Source organism: Callospermophilus lateralis, chromosome 2 (genome assembly GCF_048772815.1).
Source record: "Callospermophilus lateralis isolate mCalLat2 chromosome 2, mCalLat2.hap1, whole genome shotgun sequence".
Classification (NCBI taxonomy): Eukaryota; Metazoa; Chordata; class Mammalia; order Rodentia; family Sciuridae; genus Callospermophilus; species Callospermophilus lateralis.
Window position 1 is genome coordinate 9,207,113 of NC_135306.1, and position 13,890 is coordinate 9,221,002.

Here is a 13,890-nt window from a genome sequence, read left to right on the forward strand (position 1 = left end):
AGAGGAAGGAAATGAAGACAAAAGAGAGCCAGGCAATTCTTCATGGCCACCTGCCACCCCAGCTCTCTGAATCTATTCTGTCAGGCCTATATTCACTAACTTTCATCTGCTTCAAACTCCCTCAGAATATACTGCCTGTATTAACTAACTTACCACCATACTAGATAGTCCTGTGCTATTTGCTTTCAATTTTCCTCATCGGGTTCATAAGCATATTAAGGGCAGGGTATTTTAAGAGGTGATTTTAACATGACCCCTTGGGTTCAAAGAGAAAGAAACATACATCTAAGAAGGGGTTACATTTCCTAAGTTGTCTCTTTGGGAAAACTGACCCAATATTTATTTCCCAAACATATCATTGTTCCACTGTTTTAAGAACGACTCTTTGGGACTGGTTGATATTATATGTAACATGCAACAAATGTTTATCTTCTGAGAATGGATTTGATTTTGTAATCAGAGTTGGAGGTAAAACAGTTCACCTTTCTACCACGAGGCCTTAAAGGAGAATATTTATTTGAATATATAATTTATGGAAAGTTTGATAGAGAGTCCACCTCTCATGTCCTTTGATTCTTCATGGCATTCAACTCAGGGCAGTCTCATACATAGTAGGCACTGGGGCTGACACTGTCAGTTCTTTGCCTGTCACCTGTTGGCCCACCTTTTTCCATACTGCCTGATTATATTCCAATGGCAATGTGGTTAGTCCTAGTCAATGTCTAAGACAAGTATGAGCATCCTGTCCCCCATCTTCTCAGCCTGTCAGAAAGAGGTTGACTTTGCTGAATTAAAAAAAAAAAAAAAAAAAAAAAAACAGATACAGAAAGAAGGAGAGAAAAAGGAACAGATATAGTTCTTCTCTCCTTCCATCTTTGAACATAATCGTGACTCTGAGTGGACAGCTGCCATCTTGTGATAATAGAATGATGTTATAAGGATAACATCAGCATGTTTTGGTGGTTTATCTCTGTGGAGTTCCTCCCAAAACTCACCCCAATTTAATCATGAGAAAAGCATTAGACAAATCCCCACTGAAGGAAATCCTACAAAATTTTGACCTGTTAGTATTCCTTGAAACCATCAAATTCATCAAAACAAAGGAATATCTGAAAAGCTGTCACAACCAAGAAGTAAGTACCTAGTTGGACATAAAGATTAGTTGTAATCTCATATCCTGTACAGAATCTGGGGACAGAAAAAGAACATTAGATAAAAACTAAGAAAATTTAAATAAAATATGGACTTCATAACTGTTGGTTTGTTAATTAAAACAAACATGCCATATTGATATAGAATGTTAATAGGAAAACAGGGTAGAGACATTGAGGAAAACTATACTACCTTCCTATTTTATTTCTGTAAATACTTAGAAATAAAAAATTTGTTAAAAAACAGAACTAAAGCAGTATACAGAGGTGCATGTCTGTAATCCCAGCTGCTGGAGGAGGCTGAGACAGGAGGACCAAGAATTCAAAGCCAGCCTCAGCAATAATGAGGCACTAAGCAACTCAGTGAGACCCTGTCTCCAAATGAAATACAAAATAGGGCTGGGGGTGTGGCTTGGTGGTCCAATACCCCTGAGATCAATTCCCAATACAAAAAAAAAAAAAAAAAAACTAAATGAGAGAGACAGAGAAAGAGAGACCCTAGGTGTCTGCAGGCACTGTTGAACATCTGAACCAAACCAGCATTTATTTACCCCTAGATTTTTAGTTTAATGATAAGTTCGGTTCCTATTTTTAAATTTCTGTTGATAGTTTTCTATTACTTGCAGCATAGCTAATATAGAACTATAAATTCTTTTTTTAATATTTATTTTTTAGTTTTAGGTGGACACAATATATTTTCTTTTTTATGTGGTGCTGAGGATCAAACCCAGTGCCTCACGCATGCCAGATGAATGCACTACCACTTGAGCCATATCCCGAGCCCAATAAATTCTTCAAGAATGTATAGACAGATCAATGAGTGGATGGATGGAGGGAAGGAAGAGCTGGGCACATAGTAGGAACTCCCACAGATGGGTAGATGTATGATTAAAAACAAAAAAGTATTGGGGGTTGGGTTGTGGTGGCTCAGTGGTGGAATGCTTGTCTAGCATATGTGAGGCACTAGGATCAATCTTCAGTACCACATAAAAATTAAATAAGTAAAATAAAGGTATTGTGTTCATCTACAACCAAAAATAATTTTTTTTTTGAAGTTTGAAGGCAGGCACAGTGACACACACACACACACACACACACACACACACACATACACCTGTAATCCTAGCTACTAAGCAGGCTGAGGCAGGAGGATAGCAAGTTCAAGGTCAGCCTCAGCAACTTAGCAAGGCCCTAAGTGATTTAGCAAGATCTGTCTCAAATTAAAAATAAAAAAGGACTGGGGATGTAGCACAGGGGTAAAACACACCTGAGTTCAGTTCCCTGTACTAAAAATAAAAAGGGGTAGAGGAGATAGATCTCAGGGGCAGAGCTCTTACATGGCATGCATAAGGCCCTGGGTTCAGGGCCTAGTACTAGGGGGAAAAAAAAAAAAGTTTGAGCTGGCATGGTGGTATACTGCTGTAGTCCCAGCTGCTCAGGAGACTGAGATGGGAGGATCCTTTGAGCCCCCAACAGGGCAACACAATAAGATCCTGTCTTAAACAATTAATTAATTAATTAATTAATTAATTTTAATGGGTCATAGTGCTGGCATATGCCTGTAATTCCAGGTACTCAGGAGTTGGAGGCAGAAGGATTATGAACTCAAAAGCCAGCCTGGGCAACATCAAGACCCAATCTGAAAAACACTTTTTTTTTTTTTTTTTTGGCGGGGTGGTGGGGGGTCTGATTTTTGTACTGGATTCCTGGGAGGAAACATTTAAGACCTTTGGAATTGGATGGGTTTACTATTCATGAACCATGGGCTCACATCTGATTTTATAAAAAGAGTTAATTCAGGATGATAGCTGGTCACAAGAAAGACCATCCCTGTGACTGGAAGGCTGGAGTTTTGAGCCAGTTTAACCTTCCAGGAGAGAAAGGGAGCTGGAGTTTGAGTTCAGTGACAAAGCCAGTGAGTCAACCGATCATGTCTACTACATCAAGAAACCCTAAAACAATGGATTCAATAGTACATGCCTGTAATCCAGAGGCTTGGGAGGCTGAGGCAGGAGTATCAAAGCCAGCCTCAGAAACTTAGACCCTGTCTCAAAATAAAAAATAAAAGGGCTCACAGGTGTGGCTCAGGGGTTAAGCACCCATGGGTTCAATCCAATATGGAAATAAATGAAATTCTAATAAAATTCTAGACACCAAAGCCATGAATATGTCAGGAGGGTGATGAACTCCTACACCACAACAATTAAGCACAGAAACTCTGCATTTTAGACCCTCTCAGACCTTGCCCTTGACTTCTTCATTTGACTGGTCCTAATTTATACCCTTTACAATAGTACTGTAATCATAAGTATAGTGTTTTCCTACATTATTCTATGTCATTCTAGAAAATTATTGAACCTGAAGGGCCCATAGGAGCACCCAAATCTATACCCAGTTGATCAGAAGTGGAGGGGGCCTAAAGACCCTTAACTTATGACTGGCTGCTGAAGTGCAGGCAGTCTTGTTCAGCCCCATCCGCTTAACTGGTCTAATGCTGATTCTAGGCAGTTAGCTTCAGAATTTTGTCACCAATATACTAGGAGATCTAGGGGTTGAAGAAGAGGATAAGGTGCATAGAGCTGCTGCTGTAGAGACAGCAGGTGACCTTCTCCAACATCCTTTCCCTTTGTGATCAGAATCTGGGGTTTTTGTTGTTGTTGTTGTTGTTTGTTTGTTTTGTTTTGTTTTAACTGCATACTTCTCTGCTTAGAACTAATACCATCTCCCTACCCTCCTTGAATTTCAACCATGTGATTAAGTTCTGGCCTTTGAGATATACAGGGAAGTATAATGTGGAATTTTTAAGAAGCCTACTTACAGGGACCTAACTTAGTTAAATGGAGTTCTTTCCCATTTCATTCCCCCTTCTCTTTCTAGCCCACAGCTGGGGCTTCAGGAGTCATCCAGGACCATGGGATGACCTTGAGAACAGACACTGTACACAGAAAAATGAAGCAAAACTTAAATGGCACCACAATGCCACTGTCCAAGGGAGGATACTAGCCTTCGATTGCTTTCTGCACACATCTCTTACTGAGGGAGGAATAAACTTCGATCTTATTTAAGTCAGTGCTGTGTACATACGGAAATATGGAAACACACCAAAAAGTGTATGTAGGCAAACCTGATCATAACTAATAAGAAAGTCAGGGTCTAACAGAGTACAGTTATAGGCACTGTCACCCTACAGTAAAGAGCTTCAAATTTGGAATCAGATAGATTTGGATTTGAACCTGAGGGGCCCATAGGAGCACCCAAATCTATACCAAGTTAATAAAAAATGAGCTCCACCATTGACTGGCTAATTGGTTTTGGTCAAGTGACTTCACTTATCAGTTGTCTCATCTGTAAGTGGCAATACTAATAATCAGACCCATCACAATGAGCTATTGTTTTGTTTTGTTTTGTTTTTTAAAACAAGCATCACAGTGGATACAATCATGCATCATCAAAGTTCTCCACATCTCTAGGTTTGGTCCTGTGTCCTCAATTACCGTCTTTTCCTTTGAAATAGGGTATCTCTAGGTCACCCAGGATAGTCTCAAACCTGTAGGCTCACATGATCTTCTGCCTTAGTCTCCCGAGTAGCTTGCACTGCTGGTGCATACAACCTTGTCTAGCTCTCCTCTTTGTCTCTTCCCTTCTTTTTATCTTCTCTCTTCTCTTGTGTCATCTTCCTTGTTTTTATTCTCTTCTCTTTCTACCCTTTCATCTTCAACAATCTAGTTAATTCACCCCTCAGCCAGCCCTGAGGCTTGAACTCTAGCTGCTGTTCTACTCTCAGAGTTCCAACAGCTTCCGTAATACCTGGGTCTCCCCCATGCAGCCTTCCAGTGCTTCAAACTTATTGTACTCCCATCTGTATGAGAGATCTGTGGCAGTCTAATACTTAACTCCAAAACCTGTTGCCTTAAAACAATATAATATCCATTATCTCACAATTTCTGTGTGTTGGGAATCTGGTCTCAGCTTAGCTGGGTGTCTCTGGCTGAGGGTCTCTAATAAGGCTGCAGTCAAGGTGACAGTCATCTCACCGCACACCTGGGAGAAGATCCCCTTCCCACCTTACTCACTTGGTGGTTGGCAGACTTCAGGTCCTCAATGAGTATTGGCCAGAGACCTCAGACCCTTGACTCATGGGGCCTCTCCCTTGGATAGCTCTCAATATGACTGCTGGCTTCCCACAGAGTGAGGAAACCAGGGAGAAAGTAAGAATAAGCAAGACAGAAGTCAGTCTTTTTGTAATCTAATCTCAGAAGAGACATTCTATCACTTTCACTGTATTATTTTTTTTAATTTTTTTGTAGTTGTAGATGGACAGAATACCTTTATTTTATTTGTTCATTTATATGTGATGCTAAGGATCGAACCCAGTGCCTCGCGCATGTTAGGCAAGTGCTCTGTTACTGAGCTACAGCCCCAGCCCCTCTCACTGTATTATTTTTATTAGAAGCAAGTAGAATGGATTGAACAAGAATATGGATATCAGGAGATGAGGATTATGAGGGATCATTTTGAAAGTAGCCTAACACGCTCTCCAAATTTAATTCTCAAAGCCAAGTCAAATCCTTGCCTACTCTTTCCCACTATGTTCTATGGAATCCATTTCGGCAATGTGTTTCTTAGCTAGCCAAGCCTTGAAGACCCTCTATAAATTCTCCCAGTTCTATCTTTCCAATTTATTCTCTACCAATTACTTTCATACACCCAACATTATAATCAACCCCAAAATCCCCCTCACTTTTTGATCTCCTGACCTTTGCTTGCGCCATTTTTCCACCAGTGGAAATGCAAGTCCAAATCATACCTATATTCAATAGTGTTTCTTAACCTCCATATGAAGCTCTTCCTTGTCGGGCCTCAAATGATTCTTGGAATAACTCAAGTTTTAACATACGGCGTAGTGGTGCACACCTGTAATCCCAGCACCTGGGGAGGCTAAGTCAGGAGGATCACAGCCTCAACAACTTAGCAAGAATGTAAGCAACTAGTGAGATCCATCTCAAAATAAAAATAATTTTTAAAATGAAAAAAAAAAAAAAAACTTCAAGTGTTAGGCCAAATAATAGTAACTTCATTTTATAGATAAGGTTTAGGAAATAATAATAATAATAACACTTACTGGCACTTAGTTTGTGGCAGGGACTAGGCTAACAGCTTCTCATATTTCACCTAATTAAACTTTCACAACAACTCTATGAGCTGGGCATTAACCTCCCAATTTATTGTTGAAGAAACTGAGACATAGTGATGCTCAATAAATTGACCAAGGTCACCATTCCAGTAAATGAACTGTGATTCAAACAAGTCATCTAGTTCAGCAACCTCATGACTAACCCTGATGGTATAATGCCTTCATACAACTGACATTATTTGTCCAAAGACACCCCATTACTAAGTGACTGAGTGGAACAAAGACCCGACTCTGACCCTTTCCACCATAGTGTTTCCTAAACGCTCAAAGGTCTCCTAGAGAAAGCCTTTGTAAGCCCTCAAAGAAGCAAATGTTCCCTTTTGGAATCACCAGCATTACTTAGGTTCTTATAAGCTGCTCCTTTTTAAAAAAAAAAAAAAAATGGTATTAAATCTACAGTCATCTGATCCTTGACAAAGGTGCTAAAAACATACATTGGAGAAAACACAGCATTTTGTAACAAATGGAACTGGGACAACTGGTAGAAAAATGAAACTAGACCTTATCTCTCACTCTGCATAAAAATCAACTCCAAATGGATCAAAGACCTAGGAATCAGACTAGAAACAATGCAACTCCTAGGGAAAAAAAAAAAAAAATGGGATCAACATTCCAGCTTTTGGGCACAGGCAATGACCTTCTCCATGGGAGCCCTAAAGATCAGGAAATGATGCCAAGAATTAATAAATTGGATGATAACCAATTTAAAAGCTTCTGTACAGCAAAGGAGACAATTAGGAATGTGAAGAGAGAACTCGCAGAAAGGGAGGAAGAAAATCTTTTCTAGCTACTCTTCTGACAGGATTAATATCTAGAATATATAAAGAACCCAAAAATTGAATACCAAAAGATACAATAACCCAATTAATAAATGGGCAAATGAATTAAACAGACACTTCTCAAAAGAAGAAATACAAAGAGCCAACAAATATATATATATATATATATATATATATATATATATATATATATATATATATATAAAGTTTAACATCATTAGCAATTAGGGAGATGCAAATCAAAACTACACTAAAATTTCACTGCATGCCAGTCAGAATGACCGTCATCAAGAATACAAATACTGATAAAAGCTGAAGGAAAAGGAACACCTTTACACAGTTGGTGGGATTGTAAATTAGTACAACCACTATGGAAATCAGTATGGAGGTTCCTCAAAAGACTAGGCATCGAACCACCACATGACCTACTCCTCTGTGTTTTTCCTGAAGAATTAAAGTCACCATACTACAGTGATATATGCATACCCACGTTTATAGCAGCACAATTCACAATAGCCAAACTGTAGAGCCAGCCTACATGTCCATCAGTGGATAAATGGATAAAGAAAATGTGGTATTTATACACAATGAAGTTTTATTCAGCCATAAAGAAAAAAATGAATTTGTGTCATACGCAGGAAAATGGTTGCAACTAGATAAAGACCATTATGTTAAGTGAAATAAGTCAAACTCAGAGAGTTAAGAGTCGTATGTCTTCTCTCACATGGGGAAGCTGGAGAGGAAAAAGGAAAAGAAAGGTGGGGGTGGATCTCATGGGAATCAAAGGGAGATAGAGAAAAGGAACCAAGGAGTGTGGGGTATGGAGGGAAGTGGGAAGGGCTGGGGAGTGATACTGGCCAAATTATATGGTTATATTGTGTATTGTGTGCATGTACAAACATGTAACAACAAATCCTGTCAGTTTGTACAACTATAATGCACCAATAAGAAAAATGTAGGGCTGGGTACTGTAGGGCACACCTGTGTTCTCAGCAGCTCTCTGGAGACTGAGCAGGAGGATCAGAAGTTCAAAGCCAGCCTCAGCAACTTAGTGAGAACTTATCTCGAAATTAAAAATTAAAATGGGCTGGGAATATGGCTCAGAGATTGAACACCCCTGGGTTCAGTCCCTGGTACCATAAAAAAAGAAAAACAATTTTTTTTTAATGTGGAAAGAAAAAAATAAAAATTGTGATAAAATACGTATAACACTAAATTTACCATTTTAAGCATGTGGTTCAGTGACATCAGTTACATTTACACTGTTGTGCAACCATTTCCATATCCATCTTCAGAACTTTTTTATCATCCCAAGATGAAACTCTATAACCACTAAGCACCAACTCCCCAATGCCTCCTTCCCCCAGCCCCTGACGACCACCACAATACCTTCTGTCCCTATGACGCAGACTGCTCTAAGGGCCTCATGTAAATGGAATCATACAGTATTTTTGCCTTTGTAACTGACTTATATTACTTTAAAGTTCATCCATATTGGATCATGTCTCAGAATTTCCTTTTCAAGAGTAAATAATGTTCTGCCAGCACATTGGCACATGCCTGTAAACCCAGTGGCTGGGGAGGCTGAGACAGGAAGATCACCAGTTCAAAGTCAGCCTCAACAATTTAGACCCTAAGCAACTCAGTGACACCCTTTCTCTAAATAAAATACAAAAAAGGGCTAGGTATGTGACTCAGTGGCTAACTGCCCCTGGGTTCAATTCTCTCTACAAAAGAGAGAGAATAAATAATGTTCCATTGTAAGTACATACACATTTGTTTATTCATTCACCCACAATGGAAACTTGGGTTGCTTTCACCTTTTGGCTATTTTGAATAATGATGCTGGAACAGGAATGGCCAGTTAAAGGTTTGCTTTCAATTTTGAGGTTTTCATCCACAAGTGGAATTGTTAGGCCCTATGGGAACTCTAACTTTAAGTCTCTGAGGAATTGCCATCCCCTTTTGCAAAGTGGCCATACCATTTTACCTTCCCCACCCGCAGTGCAAAGGGTAAATCTATGCCTTTTAATGTAGCTTCCAGAAATGTACCCTATATATTCTGCTCCCTGAAGAAAAGGACTTTTGACATTCAACTTTATAACCTAAACAGCATATAATTGGTGCCAGGAACATATTCGTTGAATAAATGAATAAATGGAGCATCAAAAAAATCATATCTCAAAACAAAGGAATATGCTTTTGTTTAAAACACATAAAAACTTCAGACAAGATCTAAATAGCTCCTGAACAGTGTGCCTAGAGATATTTTTTTATTTTTTAAAGCTAGTGCATTGGTGCTAAATCCAGAATTTCATTTCTTAAAAAAAAAGTGCCTCTCAGTATATTTCTTTTTGTCTCATCAGCTTCTTGTCAGCACTAGGTTCATCTCCTAGACCTGTTTCTTTTCTAGACTAACAATTAAACTGATTTAAAGTAAAAGTTTCTCTAAGAATTTTGTTACAATATACGGATCTGAAAATAAATTTTCTAAAATTATTATTATTTTTTACCCATAAGGGGGCCATCAAAGATTTCCTGGTGATATTAATTCCTAAGAACTTACGCCTCAGTTACAAACTTCCTTTTATCAGAAGTAACTGGATGATGCTTTTGATTATCTCTTCCATTTTTAATTTCTAGGTCAGATTTAACTGCAGAAATAATTAAAATGGAGTCAAAAGGTCTTTCATTGTTATAATTAATAACTTTGGGTTATAGAGGAGAATACTGATTTTATGTATATTAAGATCTTATTTTTAGAAACGCTCTCATAGGATATTTTTCTTATAGCGTCTTCCTCTCATGCAAATTCCCACCTCCACCACCACCAGGGATCAAATCCGGGGCCTCCAGCTGCTAGGCGGGAGCTCCACCACTAAACTACAGCCCCCCCCCCCCATGTTGCTATTAATTAGCACAATGGGTTGGAGATGAGGTGAAATTAATTACTAAATGATGTTTCACCAAACTGTAAGATAGGAAGACAGTCAAAAAACTTAGATATTAGTGTAAACTTAAATTTTATAACCCTTGTGAATTTTTGTTATTTGAGATTATTTGGGACAGTAAAAATCACATCTTAAATAGTTGCCCAGCCCATGAGCCACTCTCTTCCAAACCTCACTCCTACCCAGTGAGTGTTCATGGCCATCCTACCACGTAGGCCAGCTCTCCTGGCCTGAGTTCACTGGACCAGGAATGGGCCCTTAACCAAGATGTCTGTCTTCTGGAGCCTTGCCCTTGCACCTGAAAGATGCTGATTTGTTTGCTGACTGCTTGCATTGAGCATGTGTAAGCCCCAGATTTCTGGGATGGTCATATTAGCCAACTGAAGTAGAGACAGCCACTGTAGACAGAAGCTTCCAGAAGACACTAGCACAGCCTGGAAAAAAGTAGGGTGGTAGGAGGCAGGCCTGCAGCAGGACAGTTCCCAGGGTTCTGAAAGGGTTCCGATTTCTGGTTCCCATGGCATCAGGCAGTCATTCAAGATCCCCGCAGTCTTGACTAGGCTCCCACAACCAAGTTTGGAGCAGATGACTTAATGCTTAGTCAGAGGTGCAAGGGAGACAGGAGTTAGGGAAAGACTTAAGTTCCAGGATGCGACTGGGTGGGGTGTAACAGGGAGGTGCTGGGGCAGAGGTGGACAAGTTTGAGGAATTGTGGTTATGTGGAGTCTGCGGTGCGACTAGGCAGGTGGAGATGTAAACTCATGGAGAGGTCTTTTCTAGAAAAGAGAGAGAGAGTTAGGAATTATTAGCATCTCAATGGCATTAGCAGTCAGGACAGTGCATGAGATCCTACAGGAAGAGTGTGAGAAGCAAGAAAAACAGGGGCCCACGATAGAGCACCAGTGATTAAAAGATGAAGAACATGGGAGTCCCAAAGGAGACTCTGGGGCAGGAGAGAGAGCAAAGCAGAGCAGCACGGACTCCTAGATGATTGGAAGGAGGGAAGTGCCACTGAGTTACAGCCTAAGGTGTGGATTGAATGATGTGGCAAGCAAGAGTGACCTCATGAGAACCCCCCCAGGCTGGAACGATCACAGACAGAGGCCGCAGTAGGAGAATTGGAGAGGGGTCTTCCCATGAATGCAGTCCTGAGGAATTAGAGGGGGCCCAGTTTATGCCCTGGGTAATGCTGCCCTTGATAGAAATATCTAAGAGAGAGGGGAGAGGAAGTAGGAAGGGCAAGGTAAGATTTAGTACAGATCAAGTGACAGCCTCAGCCAACCCCACAGAAAGCCTTGGAACCAGAATGGGTCTTCTGAGTTCTCTTGAATTGAGCCAAGAGGTATTTGCCTTTATTCTTTTTCATCCATCAGTCAAAGGATCTGGGCTGCCCTGATAGACAAGGGCATGACTTTGGACAAGGTGGCTCTATCCTAGAGGGGCCTGCGAGCTGAAGCCTGCCTCCAGACGGCACTCCCAAGGACAGGGCAAGCTCCGTCCCACCTCTGCCTGCACTGCAGACTCCTCTGAAAGAGGTCTGGAAGACAACACAGGATCTGCCACATTCCTCTCCTTTACGGGAAAAGTAAAGCTCAAGCCCCTCCCCTTATATCCCCTCCCTCCTTTATCCAACCTCTGCCTACCACTCCAGGTTCCTCTCACACATCATACTACAACCCTGCCCTTAAGGTTTCACCCTTCAGTCTGAAATGATTCTGGTCCTACCCTCTTCCTCCCTGAAAACTCCTCTCAGAAGTCACTGTTTCTGTGAACCCCTCCCTACTTCTCCCAGACAAGAGCAAGTCTCCCCCAGTCCCTCTGACCTTGTGTACATTTCTATCTTCGCACTTAATTACTCTGTGTTGTCAGTTATGTCTTTTTCAGACTACGCTGTGAGCTCTGTGAGCACAAAGGTATTGTATGAACGATATCAGTGGCCCTGGCCTTACACGCTGGGCAGAGAAAGAGGGACTAAGTTGCCATTAGTTAAATGAATATGTGAATGAACTAATGAATAGACAAAGTGAATGAGTTGAGTTGAATGAGTGAGTTGGAAGAGCTTGGGTTCAAGGAAATAACTAGTTAGGAGGCTGATCCCAAAGAAGATCAGTAGCCATCTGAATAATATATCCTGTGGCCATGAGAAGGCCCAGTACAGGGCATGTGGTGTTGCTGGCCAAGAGTCCTCTCTGGTGAGTGGAGGTAATAGGATTTCTGGGACTTGGTGATCCACAAAGAAGGAAGTTTTTTTGTTTTTTTTTTTTTTCCTTTGGTGGTACTGGGGATTGAACCCAGGGCCTCATGCTTTTTAGGCAAGTACTCTACCCCTGAGCTACATCCTCAACCCCAGGACACAGCATGAGGGTGGGAGAGGAATAGGAGGATATTCTATCTCAGTGGAAACAGGACTTAAGCTATAGTCTGTGGTTAGACAAAGACAGGCTGTGTCCACACAGGCCCCTGGAAGAGTCCAGGGAAGCAGAGTCTGGTCTGAGTCATGGGCCAAGGACATCACCTGGTGCCAGAGGGGACAGGAAGAGGAAGCAACAACAGAAGAACAGCAGGTCCACAGTCCCCCTAGACCCACTGCGCACTGAACTTGAGAAGACAAAGCTTAGCTTGGTGGCACTATACTGACTTAGGAGTTAGTTCTTCTGCACCCACTTGAGGTGGGGTTCCATCACCTGGGCTGTCAGTGACTTTCTTCTTTTCTCGACAAACACTACTTGTCTTTGTTTTCTTATTCAATCCTCACAGTGTCCCTTTTGTATTCATATTTATTTAATAAACACTGATAGAGAACTGACCACGAGCTAGGCATTGGTCTTGGCACTTTACAAGTATTAATGTATTTGATCTTCCCAATAGCTCTTGAAGGCTGATGGGTAATTTTTATTCTGTTTTACAGTTGTTGAAGAAATGTAGGCATATGGATTCAGAAATCATGATTATTTGCGTTTTATAGAACATAGATATTCATTCTTGTGTTCATCAAGTAGTTATTGATTAGGCTGGGTGGGGAGGTGCATGCCTGTAATCCCAGCCACTCAGGAGGCTGAGGCAGGAGGATCATGAATTCAAAGCCACCCTCAGCAATTCAGCAATTTAATGAGGCCCTAAGCAACCTAGTGAGATCCTGTCTCTAAATAAAATTTTTTAAAGGCTGGAGATGTGGCTCTGTTGTTAAGTGTTCCCAGATACCAAAAAAAAAAAAAAAAAAAGCAGAGTTATTGATTACTTGCCTTGAACAAGACCCTGTGCTGAGCAGTAGGGTTCAGCGTCAAATAAGAAAAGGAAGGCCCAGCCCTCAAGATAACCACAGTGTCTGGCCCTGAGTTGCTTAGGGCCTCATCCAGAAGGCTTGGTAATAGCAGGTGTCCTCTGTACAGTCTTCTTCTAATCTGTCTATAAGTTTATTTTTAAACCACTATCATTTCAAAGCTTGCAGCCCTCACATCTGCTCTAAGGGAACTCCTTAATCTGACTCCATAGGGTTGGCTCTAGTGGGAAGGAAACAGAGCCCATTCCTAGAGATGAGGGGAACACTTGTTTTCCAACCCTATCTTCCTGCCTTTACCTAAAATACCACCTTGGACAATCCATCCCTGTCCCTGACTTTGACAACAGTGGTTCCCATGACAGCTTCTCTAACTGGCCCTGGTTTTCAGGATAACAAGACATTTAGTGAATACTTACTGAAGACATTATCTCATTTAATTCTTGCAATAATCCAATGAGGAAGATACTATCAACTCTATATTAAAGATAAGAAAATCAAAGCTCAACAAAATGTAAGAATTTGTCCAAATTACTCA

General features: G+C 40.8%; 1 non-coding gene across 1 annotated transcript; it reads right to left on the bottom strand.

Annotated features, from left to right (window-relative positions):
• Window positions 1-12,345: 12,345 nt before the first annotated feature.
• Window positions 12,346-12,421, bottom strand: Trnaf-aaa (transfer RNA phenylalanine (anticodon AAA)). The gene has a single exon. It is a non-coding gene; the product is annotated as a tRNA-Phe (tRNA).
• Between the last annotated feature and the right edge of the window lie 1,469 nt (window positions 12,422-13,890).